Consider the following 14,949-nt stretch of genomic DNA (forward strand, 5'->3'; position numbering starts at 1 on the left):
CTTCGAACGGTAAAACGAAATGGTGACTGTCGTTGTGTCCGTTTCTTAACTAGACTTTTATCATAATCCTAGACTTAACTAATTGTAGACTAAAAATCAAGATACAGTTTTGACAACTAAATTTGACAATAAGCTTGAGATAACAACACTTGTGAGTTCGATCGAGAAATGCTCTAACAAATGAAATTGAAGATTAAAGACTTGAAGACTTTTCTTTTTGGTTTTGATCTTTGTATTACCTTTTGCAAACTTGATTCTATGGAATCCATAAGTAGTTTATCTTGATATACATGCGACTTGTAGCAGATCGATCAAACTATCTAGTTGAGTTTATTTAATTAGATGTATCTTGTTTATTAAGAATGGTTATTTTGATCTTTAGACCGAAAGAGTTTATTAATATAAGCGGAAGATCCTTTACTCTGCTTTATCATTAACCTAAAGATCGATTTGTATGATCAATAAGTGAGTTGGTTAATGGAATTGATTTAGTACTTTATTTTTTTAAGGTTACAATTCAAAGAAGTTGAGTGCAGAAGTCTTCACAACATGAAATAGATCAAGATAGTGAACTATGTCTTGGGATTCACTTGCTTAGGCTGTATTGGTTATGGGCACATGGACACCGAAATAACTGATTAGAAAATGAGTGTTTACTTGGTTTCAATTATGCGAAGCTGCAGTAGTGAATTTATAAGGCGACTTAATTACGAGAGTATTCAAAAAAGGACTAGGTCCTAGGTTTTTTTTTGGCCAGACAAAATTTTCCTCGTTAACAAAATCTTGTGTGTTGGGTGATTGATTTACTTGTCGCATTATAAATATTATCATAGTTATAATTAAGCAATAATACTTGTATATTATTCATCTTGGTAAAGATCCAATAGTTAGTTCATTTGAACTTTGATTATTATCAAGAATACCTTATTAAATTAATATTTTGGTCGATAATATTATACAAGGTGTGTCAGCATAGGATGATATGGAAATTATTATGGTATACTTGGTATGCACATTACTTCAACTTTCCATCCGAACAAACAGTGCGTCATAATTGCACCCCATTAAATTGCAGCCGTCCACGGTTCCGGAATATACAAGACCAGATTTTCGACGTTCCCTGACATTTACGAGACCAGTACCAGGCCCAAGCCGTCGAGCATACTTTATCACCCTCGACATGTAACCCATAATCGGTTATGTTACCATTTGTAATGACTCGACCTCCACCGATAATAACCCCACTTGGCTATTGTGGTCATCCAATAATTGTGTTTATTTTTAAAGGAACCGTTGCGCTCATCCAGCTGCAGTTTCTCAAGAGGTCTTCCATCCCTTGATTGCTCTCTCTTAAGCATGCTTAACTGCAGAGATCTTTGCAAAGTATGGAGCCAATTCTGCTGAAAATGCCTTAGTGCTAGAAAATATCAAACTGTTACTTACATTTCATTCACGAAATCCTATATTTCGAATCAGGGTATTACAATATCACCACTTTAAATTAGATTCGTCTTCGGCTTCAGAATATATAGCTCAGATCTTCGTTGTTCCCTGCCTCTCATGAGATAAGTACCTGGCTCGACATGTCTAGCGTGCCTTCCCATCCTCGACAAGTGACTCTTCATCGACTCTGATACCATTTGTGATAACCCGACCCTCCACCGATATGTCCCCACTTGGGCACTGCGGTCATCCAGAAATATGTGGTTTTTCGATGGGGCACATCTGTGGTCATCCAACAGCAGATTCCCACGAGGTCAGCATCCATGTATTGCTCCAAATCGAGCGCGCTCAACTACAAAGATTTAAAAAAAAAGGGTACCTAGTATACCACAAACTTTTTCGTTTGTAAAACTGGATAGGCAATTTTTGTACTATGTACTATCAGTACATCTAGATCTTTAATAATAAGATCCTTCTTCCTAATTGTATAACAAGGTCAACCTAGTTTGCAGCCGATCTTTCAGGATCCGAATTCCAACAAGAAATTTTTTAGTAATTTATATTTCAGTGTACGAATTCAACAATAACAAGTTATGTGGGATCTTTAGTATCGAGTTAAAAACTAGGTTGATCAACGCACTACTTGTGCTATTTCAATTATACAGATAAAATAAAATAATTTAATATTGCTTAATAAATAACACAAGACATAATTAGTTTTGTTAAGGAGGAAACCTGCAATCTAAACTTAAAACCAAGGGAACTCGTCCAGTTTGAACAACATGCACATTGTGTTAAGCCCATACAAAACTAGCCTATTGTCAGACTTCGGACTGGAATATAGTTAGGACCGAATCAACCCTTAAAGTAATTTAGCTTCAATGCTTCTTTGTATGCCTGTTGGATCTCACGAAATCCTACATACTTGATCCCAGATGACGTACTTTACAGGCCTAGGAGTTTCTTCAGATGAAGTGAAGACTTTATCTTAATTTCCCACCTCTAACGCCATTGTTGTCTTTGCATTTTCCAAACCTTGGACAAGCCTTAGCTTGATGCAACTCATTCCATGACCTATCTCTTCTTGAGTTAGAATAACTCTAAATTTTCGAACATGCAACACTTCATCATAAATGTTGCTTAAGTCAATGGTTCTTGTCTATGCTGCATTATCGTACTAATATAACAACATTTAATGTGTCACTAGACAAGAGTGCAACAAACCTATGCCACTCGTTCCATTCAACGACCTGGGTTAATGCATGTCCAATTCACTACATCCGAAGTTCATACTTAAAAAATTATAAATTAAAAAAATTCAACAAACTTATTGGCACAATCAATGCCCTTGCCAATATGTTGCCTGGTATCGACACCGCCACTTTGATTTTTTACCTCGTCGTTGAACCCATGAACTTAAGCTCTATTATTGCGTCGTCAACTATGCTCATGACATACTTAGTTCACATATTAATACTCAAATACAAACTTAAAATTTGTTGCTAAGCTTTTGTGTGAATTTCTTTTTTCTCCAAATAATTTCGTGCCTAAGGATGCACGCATAATGATTTTATTTTACATATGATATGTGAAGAAGCGGGGGTCTAACAACACCACCTAATATTTCACTTAGAAATCTGTATGGAAAAACTCGAATAAACTTTTAAGAGAATCAACAAGACTCAATCAATTAAAAGTATATCAACGAGTTTATATCTCTCTTCTTGATTTGATTTACTCAAGCAAGAACTGCGAGTTCTAATCAAATACAAGGAATAACGTTGATGGTACCAAAGACCAATATCCAAGGATCAATCAATGACAATCAAAAACCAAAGGTTGGATTATTCTAATTGATGATCTAAACGCACAACTGATGGGATCCGGAGATACCTATATTATAATAACCGCAATCGCACGGTGTCTAACTAGTAGACATAGGCAAGTACGGGTCGAACCCACAAGGAGCAGTGGAAATACTGTAATCAATATCTCTAATCGACTAACCAATAAAAGATGTTTTTGATGTTTTTAAAATCGTAAAAACAGAGAAAATAAATTAAACTAATAAAATAAATCAAATACGAAAGTTGGTAACCAGGGTTTATAGTATCCACCACAACTTATATTCAATTACTGAAATGAAACATAATTATGAATATATGTTTATTATTCGTTCTATTGACATCACCTATTATATATATTAGATTCGCAAATATCACTGGTATACCCTAAGCATGACACATGAAAAGACTAAATCCAAGCATGAACCATCAAATTGCATCAGCGAGGAAGTTATACGAAACTAAATATAGACTCACAAATTTTGTATGGATTTTCTAAGCATAACCCATCAAAAATTTTAACGAAGCATGGATCATCAAATAATGAGACAAATATATTTGTAAAACTATCAATTATGCACATAGGTTTTTAAAACTGGTGAAGCAGCAACTTATTTTCGATCAATCAATAAACATTATTCAAGTATTAATTAATCTAAATCATAATGGTCTTATGCTATATAATCAATTGAAATTAGCCTAATACCCAAAGTGGCTTCAACCATAAACCCTAGTCACAAAAAGTTTAGCAATACATAATTATGGGCTTCTTAAAACCCATAAAAAATAACAATCAAGAGAGAAAAGATTAAACCAATGGCGTCGTCTGTCTCCCTTTCTATGCTTGAATGGCCTTCACGGAAGCTTCTTCTCCTTTTCTCGCTGTAGCCGCCTCTGAAAACTCAAAAACTCCAAAAACGAGATAATCCTGTGAAGTGGCCTCTGTTGTGAATTTGTAATGCAGGTCTCGGGAAAATCCCAGTAAGACCCAGCAGATTGCCAAGGCCCAAATCCAAACATAGCACCCATCAAAGTCCGAGCACCATGCTCTACATTCTGTTAGCACGACCAACACTCATCTCCAACAACAGGCTCCACGTATAAGAACTCAATCATCAGCCGGACCCCTGCCTCTCTGTAGCTTTGGTCTTCTTCCATTGTATTGCTGACTGCAAATCAAACCTAAGCCGCCAGTTATTGTTGTATAATCACAATTAAAATCCAGGACTTCATAAACGAATTCACATCAACCAACATGGAACGACTAATCCATCCATCATGTCTTCACTGGTTCAAGACTTCATTCCCATATCAGTGCGTATATTCATCACCACAAGAAATTCATTGCAGTCGCTGCTATTGAGAGCTCGACCCTGCTGTTCTCTCTTCACGAGTTTGAATTACCAATCATCATTGCACTCACAGCACCATACTTCCATTTCTATCAAACTCCACTTCACTGACTGCAACCATCTCCATTCGATCAAACAGCCAACTCACTTCTCAACTCAGGTCACGGCACTACTCTTTCAAATTAATTACCAAAGTCCTGCCATATTTTTCAGTCGAGAACTTTATGCTCACAGTTATGTCAACTTCGATAAACTCCAACGTCACCAGTTCCCTGTCTCGCTTCTCCATCTTGGCATCTTCTGCAATTACCATTTGTTGGTATAAACCCATCTCAGCGCTACTGCAACCAGTTTCCGACCAAACCCAATGTATAGTATAGTTCAGCATCATTGCCTGCCATCTTCTTCTCCTCAGCTAGCACACTTTCAGATAAGTCCAATCACCACACAAAACCCATCAGTTCAACTGTTGTTGCTGTGTGCATTTCTCAGTCAAGAACCTCTTGATGCCACCACTTCTGACTGATTGCATACGACCAGCTCAACCTGAACCCCATAATTCTCCATTGTCTCAACACAAGCGCCATCATCATGTATAATTCAGTAACACCCATCTGATCAAAATCTCAGCCATCAAACGGACATTAATGCCTTGTTGCTGCACTTGGTTGAGAAACTCAGTTTATATCCATGCATGCTTGGTCCAAGAACATAATACGAAATGGAACGAGTATAACTCCTCCATCTTCTCCTGCGCCTTACCCCAAAAATCTGTTTCATCCATCGACAGCCACCAACACCAACTGTTGCCGGACTAAGAAGAATAACTTGAACGTCGTCACGGAGTGCTTTCGTTCTTACACTCTCTCTGTTCGTCTCTTTCAACATTTCTCTAGCTAAGAATTCCACCTGCTTCTCAAGAAATGAGATAAAAGATGCAGTATTCCTTCGACCCACCAACATAGAACCCATTTTTAACAATCGAACAGTCTCGGACAATTAGTTTTTCGCTTCCTTGTTCACGACCATAGAAGGAACAACTATCACTTCAATGAACTGCATTATGTATACATTTCAGTCCACGCCAGTCCCCATCTCGCACAACCAAATTCAGAGAGAGCAATGAATAATAGAAAACGAACAGCTGCTTCAGTAACTTCAAGGCTGGAGACTTAATTAAGCCACGACTATTGGTCTGGCTTGTTTGAAACATGCCAAGACAATCCCAGAGTATGTGTGAGATGTCTTGAGTGATGGTGATATACAAAGATACCAGGCCATCACATCCAAGGCTCTTGCCGTGGATAACAACATGAGTAACTATGATGCCAAATGCCATTTAAGCTACAATTTAGGTGTTTATTCTTCGGATGATCGAATTCACTTGTACTTTCTACAAAAGCACCAAAATAGCGCCGTTAGCCAAAATATCGAGTCCTATCTAATATAAATATGGATATAAAAAGCAGCACTTACGTGCTTATCAACAACCTGTATTATTTCAATTATAAAGATAAAATAATATAATTCGGAAATTGAAATAACACAGACACCAGAAATTTTGTTAACGAGGAAACCGCAAATGCAGAAAAACCCCGGGACCTAGTCTAGATTGAATACACACTGCATTAAGCCGCTACAGACACTAGCCTACTCCAAGCTAACTTCATACTGGACTATAGTTGAACCCCAATCAGTCTCCCACCGATCCAAGATACAGTTGTACTCCTACGCCTCTGATCCCAGCAGGATACTGCGCACTTGATTCCCTTAGCTGATCTCACCCACAACTAAGAGTTGCTACGACCCAAAATCGCAGGCTTTGACAATAAAAAAATCTGTCTCACACAGACAAGTCTATCAAAGGATCAATCTGTCTCCCACAGATAACCCTAAAGGTTTCGTTCCGTCTTTTGATAATAATCAAGGTGAACATGAACCAATTGATAATCCGGTCTGATATTCCCGAAGAATATCCTAGAGTTATCAATCACCTCACAACAATCTTAATCATATGGTAGCGAAACAAGATGTCGCGGAATCACAAACAATGAGACGAAGATGTTTGTGACTATATTTTATATATTTCCTATCGGAGATATCAATCTCAATCCAATCAATATGATTGTACTCGTACGATAGAAGATGCAAGATCATATCACACAACTACGATAAAGTAGTATCGGTCTGGCTTCACAATCCCAATGAAGTCGTTAAGTTGTTAACCTGGTTTTAGAAGAAGAAAACCAAAGGTTAAAGGATAAACGACCCTAGCATGCATACTAGTATCACGCGTAAGGTGTGGGGATTAGTTTTGCACAATACTAGATGTCTCCTTTATATAGTCTTTCAAATCAGGGTTTGCAATTAAGTTACCTTGGTAACAAAGCAATCAATATTCACCGTTAGATGAAAACCTGATTTAGATTCAAGCTAATATTTCTCAACCGTTAGATCGAAAACTTATCTTGTTACACACACTTGACAATGCACGTTTCTAGGTTTGTTAACCATACCCAAATGTATTCACTTGTTGGTTCAACAATAGTTAACCAAAAGGTTAGCCATATGAGCATTTCATATCAACCATGTTCTTCTTCACCGTAACTAGTTCAAATGACTTCAAGATGAACTAGTTAGAGAGTTGTTCAATTGCAAGGAAATCTCCTGTATTACACAAGACACAATTGAAGCAAAGATGATTTGATTCACTTGAATCGGTTCAAGAACTTTCATAGCCACAGTTTGAAAACTTCATTCCTTAGTCTTTTTAAGTTTAAGTTCAGAAATCATATTCAGATATATAACCTTCTCAAGTTCGCAGACTAGGTTCGCGGACTTAAGTACCGGGCAGAGTTTACAAACTCCAACAGAAATTCTCGGGTATGAGAACTTCGCCGGTTCGAGGACTGGGTTCACGGACTTAGCTTCATGCAAATATTTTGGCAACTCCAGCAGAAATTCTCGGGTTTGAGAACTTCGACAGTTCGCGGACTTGGCTCACGCCATTCTTCCGGTTCTCTTGATCAACAAAGTTCGCAAACTTTAGTTCAAGGAATAAGACTTATACATAAATGTGTTTCCACAACAATGCTTATGTCCACCATTGGTTATGTAATCTAAACTCTCATTTCAATCATTGAAACATTCTTAGAGAACGTTATGTAGTTACACCATTTCTCGTCAAAGAAATTTTCAAGATGATTGAAACATATCATGACTTTCGTCACTAGGTAAAGATAAACTTGATCGAATCGAAAAGCTTACCAACACATATTTTGAGATATAGATAGGCGAGGTATACTCGGCTCGAAATACCAAATGTGTATAATCAAAGTCTATATATATAGCATATGATTTCTTGTCTCAAAGAGTAGGAGATAGAGTAGATAGACTTTTGAGTGATAGATAAGTTCAAGTCTTCACATACCTTTTTGTCGAGAAGTTCCACTAGTTCGTTGAGTAGTTCTTCTACTTGTATGATGAATCGCCATGAATTCCTTGAGCTCAACTACACTTTTTATCCTAGTCCGAGACTTAGCTATAATAGACTAGAAATCAAGACTTATAGTTTTGATCACTAACATTGACAAACATGATTGAGATAGCAACGCATGCGAGTTCGACCGAGCAATGCTCTAACAATCTCCCACTTTATCAATTTTAGTGACAAAACTTTCAATACATATGGAATACAAAAAAGATAAATAAACTTTAGTAGCTCCTATTCCACATGTCTAATCTTCAACATTCTGATAGAAACATTTTTGTGTCTGATATAATCTCAATTGTATATATTGTTAGTGCTCGATTTTGTATTTATTATGGCTTTTTGTGTCTTTGTAGGTGTTTTTGGAGAAATGCGGCGAAATCGCCTCGAAAAGTGGTGTTTGCGCCCGTGGGAGAAAATTACTATTCAGACTCTCAGTTTGGATAAGGGGCACCTAAATTACTAAGGGGTGGCCACTTGCTATTCGCACACATCAGCAGGATAAGGGGCAATCATCTTCTACGTTTCAAAATAAAGAAATTTGCGGGATAAGGTTTTCATGCGACTGGCAGAGTTTGGATTCGAAATTGGACGTGACTGAATGAGATTCAATCACCAGATCTAGTACAAATGGTCTCTAATTGACTAAACACGCCTGGTATGGTGTTTTAATTCAACTTATTTGGGCTGGATAATGAGGACTCGATAAAACAGGAAGTTGGTAGGTTTACGGGTTCCCTGGATATTCAAATATGGCAACTACGTGGGGAATAGGAGAAGATATTTTGCTGGATTCATATCTATCGAGTCAGGGAGAGTTTTGGAAATTCTGAAGCCGCGTAAAGAAAAAAAACAACAACTAAGAGACGCGTCAACAAGGAAATAAAAAAGGCCGAGACTTGAGGGGAAGGAAAAGGGATTTAATAGAGTTATTTTCTCATTTGTGGTGTATAAATAGTTCAGGAGAGTTCTAGAAAAGGAGACGAACAGTTTGGGGTAGTTTAAAGAACCAGAGGAGACAAAAATCACGAGTTGCAGGAAAGCTATTCTGCTGGTGCTGCTGAAGAACACGAACAACATCAACCCACGCCCAACTGTCGCAGAACACTGTCGTTGTTCTACAACACTTCGCTTCTATCGTTCCTGAGCAGTCTTATTCCTTCTGTTTCTCTTGTAACAGTCGATCTGCAACACATATAAACGTTGCGATTGAAATGTTTTACTCCCTTTGAGTCTCTTCACCTTTGGAAACACCTTTTGAGCAATGGAAAAATATTTTGAATCTGTTTTTGATATGAGGAGCTAAACTCCATTGCTGAGGCTATAGAGGAAGCTATTTTTCCAATAAAGAGTGGTATTTTCTATTTATCTTATTTATTACAATTATTTATATGATTATTTGCCTTGTTTGAGAATTGTTTTAATGATTTTTATTCAACAATTATGATTTCCATTGATGGTATATGCTTGGACTTAGGTTTTTGATATCCCATGCTTTTGATTTACACTTGTTATTTTAAAAATCTACTTGTTGCAACATCTTAGAATCAAATTAAACGAAAAAATTGAATAAATATAAATATTGGATTTAAATCTCTTTGAACTTGGAAAATAGTGGAATCTTAGCCTCAGTGTTCTTTTAATATTGATAACAACATCATCTTTGTTTGAGTTTTCTATTTTTGGTTTAGAATTTAAGTATATATTTTATCCTTCGCAAGTCTGAGAATCGAACCACTTTTACCACTATCTACAATTACATAAATTTTTGGCGCCGCAGACGCGGATTTTCTTTTAGGGTTTTTAGACTTCGTTTTCTTTTATTTTTTTAGGTTTTTATTATTTTTGTTCTTTTTTACGTTTTTGGGTATTTATCTTTTGTCTACAGGTTTTGGATCATAAAGCGAATTGAGCCAAGGAGTTTGGTGATTTCGTAAATACTGGAACTTAAAGCATAAAGACTTGGAGCGAAAGCTTAAAGCGAAAAGAACAGAGAAGAAGACAATTTCTTTTTAGATATTTTTTTTTTTATTATTTTTTTTTTTTAGGGTTTGTTTTTTTTTTCTTTATAAAAAAAGAAGAGAGAGAACTGTATTAGGGTTTGTTATTTTTGTAATTTTTCTTTTCTTTTTTGGACACTTGGACATTGGACTTTGGACATTATTATTTTTTTTAAAACCCTAAGGAAGGGTTGGTTTAAATATAAACTGTGTGCAGAGAAGGACGGTGATTACGATATCGCCTCGGCCCCTCGGGTTCGAACATGACATAGGAGTCGTGGCCCGAGTCGACTTCAGCGGTTCTTCGCCCGTCTGGTACGGGAGGTAAGTTTTTCGAAACACCCGCGAATCCCCTGTCAGCGGGTTTACTGTATTCCTTCGTTTGCATATATGCTGAGGACTTGAAAACGGCTGCTTTAATTTCCTAGTAAAGGGCAAGGACTGGCCATATAAGATAAGGGTTCGGATTTCATCACCGTTCTCTTCTTGCCCGCCTTAGGAAACAAAACCGAACGCGAACCTAAGCCTAAAATTTTGACTAGAACGAGACCTATAGGGTAACGAGCTTAATAGGAAAGTCGTTTGAAAAATATTGGTTACTCTTTTGAACATACTTCGAAGTTCATGATGGTTTCTGTGAGTTGAATGCGTGACTGCGCCGCCTTGTAACCGGTGAGGCCTTGGGTATCAAAGCTCCACCGAGCTTCCCTCGCCTCGATTCAACTTACTTTGACTCGGATTGATTCCAGAGGGGTTTACTCAGATTGTAACGAGTTCCTTTTCGAAAGAATAGAAGCTAGTCTAGAAACAATCTAAGTGGAACTATCATGCTTTTTGTTTGCTAGAAAATTAGGTTTGATTTGGTTGAGTCAGCCTTGTTTTGTGATTGCATAGAATCCCAAATATCCCGATAGTGCCAGCAATGGCAACTTTGAAAGCTTTGTTGAATCCTACTAGGACTACTCGTCCCTCGTGTATCAGGTTACCTGAAACTGAAGCAAATTATGAACTTAAGCCTGGAACCTTACAGTTGCTCCCAATCTTTTTAGGAAAAGAAAATGAAAACCCCTATTTCCATGTTAGGGACTTTGAGGAAATTTGTAGTACCCTGAAAATTAGAAACCTTGATGATGATGCTTTAAAACTCCGGTTATTCCCTTTTCCTTAAAAGATAAAGCCAAGTCGTGGCTGTATAGTTTGGCTTCCGAATCAATTGAAACCTATGAACAACTTACATCTGCCTTTTTGAACAAGTTTTTCCCTATATACAAAACCTCGTCTATTAGGACGCAAATCTGCACGTTTACACAACAGGAGGGAGAATCTTTGTATATGTATTTGGAAAGGTTCAATGATTTATTAGCCCAATGTCCTCATCATGGTTTAGAAAAGGTTAGGTTAGTTCAGATCCTTTATGAGGGTTTAGATTATCCCACCACAACTACAGTAGAGTCCATGTGTACAGGTGGGTTTGAAAACCAAACAGTTGATGATGCGATGACATATTTGCATGAAATCGCCGAAAAGACCCAACAATGGGAAAGCAATAGGGTACCCCAGAAAAAAATTCTTCTAGGCAGAGGAAACGTTAATAGGATAGAAGGAACCTTTGAATCAGATGCCAAAATTGCTGCTATAGCGAAAAGGTTAGAAGATTTAGAAGTGGGTCACACTACTGTTAGATTGGAGCCTTTTTGGGAAGGCCAGAATAATGAAGAGCAAGCCAATGCTCTCTATAATAACACTAGGCATGATAACCGTCCGAAGTTTGACCCATATTCAGAAACCTATAATCCTGGTTGGAGAAACCATCCGAACCTTTCATGGTCTAAGGGCCAGAGTCAAGGTCAGTTTAGTAATTCTAATGCTCCCCCAGGTTTTGGTTACACTAAGAATTCATCAGGCCCAGAAAACAAAACGACTAGCTTAGAGGAATCTATTATGATGTTAGCAAAAACTCAGGATATGTTAGCACAGAGCCAAATTAGTTTTCAACAGGAAACCAAGCAGAACTTTCAAACTAATGCTCAGAGCCTTGCTAAGCTAGAACTTCAAGTCGGCCAAATGGCTAAGACCTTAAGTGAGAGAGATAACGGAAGTCTCCCTAGTCAGACTACCCCCAACTCTAGAGGAGTTCATGAAGTAGGTGCAAAACCATCGGATCAATTGAATGCTATTAGAACCCTTAGGAGTGGTAGAGTAGTAGACAATCAGGTAACCATGCCCGATATTGAACATACTAGAGTTCACCCCTCAGGACCACTAACTGAGGGGACTGATAAAATTTCCGATGATGCCAATTCGGTTCCTAAGAGGTCTGATTCTGTGCCTAGAGCCCCATTTCCCCAGCTATTAGCATCAACAAAGAAGGAATCGAACTTTAATGACATATTGGAGGTTTTTAAGCAAGTTACCATAAACTTTCCTTTATTAGATGCAATTAGGCAAATTCCTGCTTATGCCAAGTTCCTTAAGGATATGCGTACGCGAAAGCGAAAACTTAGCGTCCATAAGAAAGCCTTTTTAGCTAGTCATGTAAGTTCAATCATTCAGAACACTACCACTCCAAAGTACAAAGACCCAGGTTCCCCAACCATTGCTTGTACAATAGGTAAACACTGGCTAGAAAAAGATTTACTTTACTTAGGAGCCAGTGTGAACTTACTGTCGTACCATATGTACTTACAGCTAGGACTTGGTGAAATGAAACCTACTCAGGTAACACTGCAGTTAGATGATAGGTCTGTCAAAATTCCTCGTGGTGTCATAGAGGATGTTATGATTGAGGTTGATAAATTTATTTATCCAGTGGATTTCGTTGTTCTACATACTCAACCTGTTCAGGATCCTAGTGCTCAAATACCGGTGATTTTAGGTCGCCCATTTTTAGCCACAGCTAACGCTGTCATCAACTGTAGGACCTGACTTATGAACATATCCTTTGGTAATATGACCACTGAACTAAATGTATTTAATGTTAATAAACAACCTTCCGATGATTTAGAAGAAGTGAATATGATTAGCACTTTAGTTCAGGATCTAACTCAGGATAATTGGGACGACACTTTATTTGGTGATTCCTTAGATGAACTTGATGAGGAAATTCTCTTAAGTCAGTTAGGTGACCAAACTTTTGAACTATAAGAAGCTCTTGAGTACTTTAAAGACTCTACGGACCCTGAGATTCAAGCCATAGTGCTAGGCCATACGGAGAGTAGTGTTGACCCTAAGTTTGGGGGTAATGAACTAGAAGAAGCTCTTGAGTATTTTAAAGACTCTGAGGATCCAGAAATTCAAGCAATAGTTAGAGGTTTGTCCAAGAATACTGACTACCCTAAGTTTGGGGGTAGTAATGGTCAATTATCTCTATTAGAAGTCCTTAACTTGGGATTCGAGCCTAGTGTACCTGAGGTATTACTTGAGTCACTTCCGACTCCGCAACCGGATCCTCATGATATTGTCCAGGAGGAAATTCTAAAGACTTGTTGTTCGAATGAGTCAATTTTTCAAGACACTCATATGAAGCCCAAATGGGCACAACAGAAAAACCCAGTTGTCTTGCAGGAAACCTTGGATGAGGATGTGCTATGTTTGTTCATTTTTATGATTTGGTGCAGTTGTCTGATAATTGTGGCAATTTTATTTGCTTTTGTTGACCCACAGTTGTTTCGACTATTGATATATGATTTGAAGGTAATTAGACATTTTATGGTATTGACGTCTGGCTGAAGACTTTAAATTTAGCACTTCTTGGGAGGTAACCCAACATTCACGCGACACGGTAATATCTTTCCTTATCTCTTTTGCTTCAAATGGTAACAGTTTCTCCTTGTTCATGCTTTTAATTTTATCTTTAGAACATTGAGGACAATGTTAGATTTAAGTTTGGGGGTATGGGAGAAAATTTTTAGTTGCAGTATGAATAAATAAACTCCAGAGCTTAGAAATTTATGCCTATTGAGGATTGCACTAACTAATCTAAGTGGATGTAAGCATTTTGATTGTAGGAGTTGAGGAACCAATCTGATTAGATGACAACATCTAAAGAGTCTATACATAAAAGCACAGAGCTCAGTTGTTAGGAATAACATGATAGTTTCACCATATCTCGTTGAGTCCTTTTCATTTCTTTTTTGATGTTGTTTTCTTTTTAAATATGTTTCTAAGTGATTTGGTGGGGCTCACGATTCAAATTGTTACCAATGCTAGGGTGAATTAGAGTGATTGAGATACCATGAAAAAAAAAAAAAAAATTGAGACCAGACCATTTGACCAAAAGGAATAAATTCAATAAAGTCGACCACTCGTACCCTTGTATATGCCAGTTGTGTTGACCTAGAGTTAGGTTATCGACCATTGGTACCCTTGTATATGCCAGTGTGTTGATATTAGTCAGACTAGTATCTCAATCCATTAGGATAGGTTCATTTTGGCAGAGGCATTCAGACAGATATGGGAAACGCCGTTCACTTAGTAAACATCAAAACCATCTATTTTTTTCTCTATATCCATCTTCTTGATCTATCCATGTGATTAGTTTTGACTCCGGATATTGATGTCCATAGTGCGACTATCTGAGTAGAGCTCTGTCACTTTATATGAATTTTAGTATGCTTGAGTGCAAACTCGTGTACAGCAATTGGAATTTCGCATCAGGGTACTTCCTCTTGTAGTCAATAAGTATGCCAACCAAGGAGATTCTTTAGTGCCTTCCAAGGTTCTGCGTAGATAGTTAAGGTCTGGAGTAAAGGTTTTGTGGGTATATCTCTGGTAAGCCCTCCCGAGACTATAACTCGGCCACTAGGGCCACCTAGGGGTTT

The 14,949-nt window shown here is 37.6% G+C and overlaps 1 pseudogene; it reads right to left on the reverse strand.

The window, feature by feature from the left end:
• Positions 1–11,414: 11,414 nt before the first annotated feature.
• LOC113325489 lies at positions 11,415–11,514 on the reverse strand (annotated as a pseudogene).
• Between the last annotated feature and the right edge of the window lie 3,435 nt (positions 11,515–14,949).

The sequence above is a fragment of the Papaver somniferum genome, chromosome 11 (genome assembly GCF_003573695.1).
Source record: "Papaver somniferum cultivar HN1 chromosome 11, ASM357369v1, whole genome shotgun sequence".
NCBI lineage: Eukaryota > Viridiplantae > Streptophyta > Magnoliopsida > Ranunculales > Papaveraceae > Papaver > Papaver somniferum.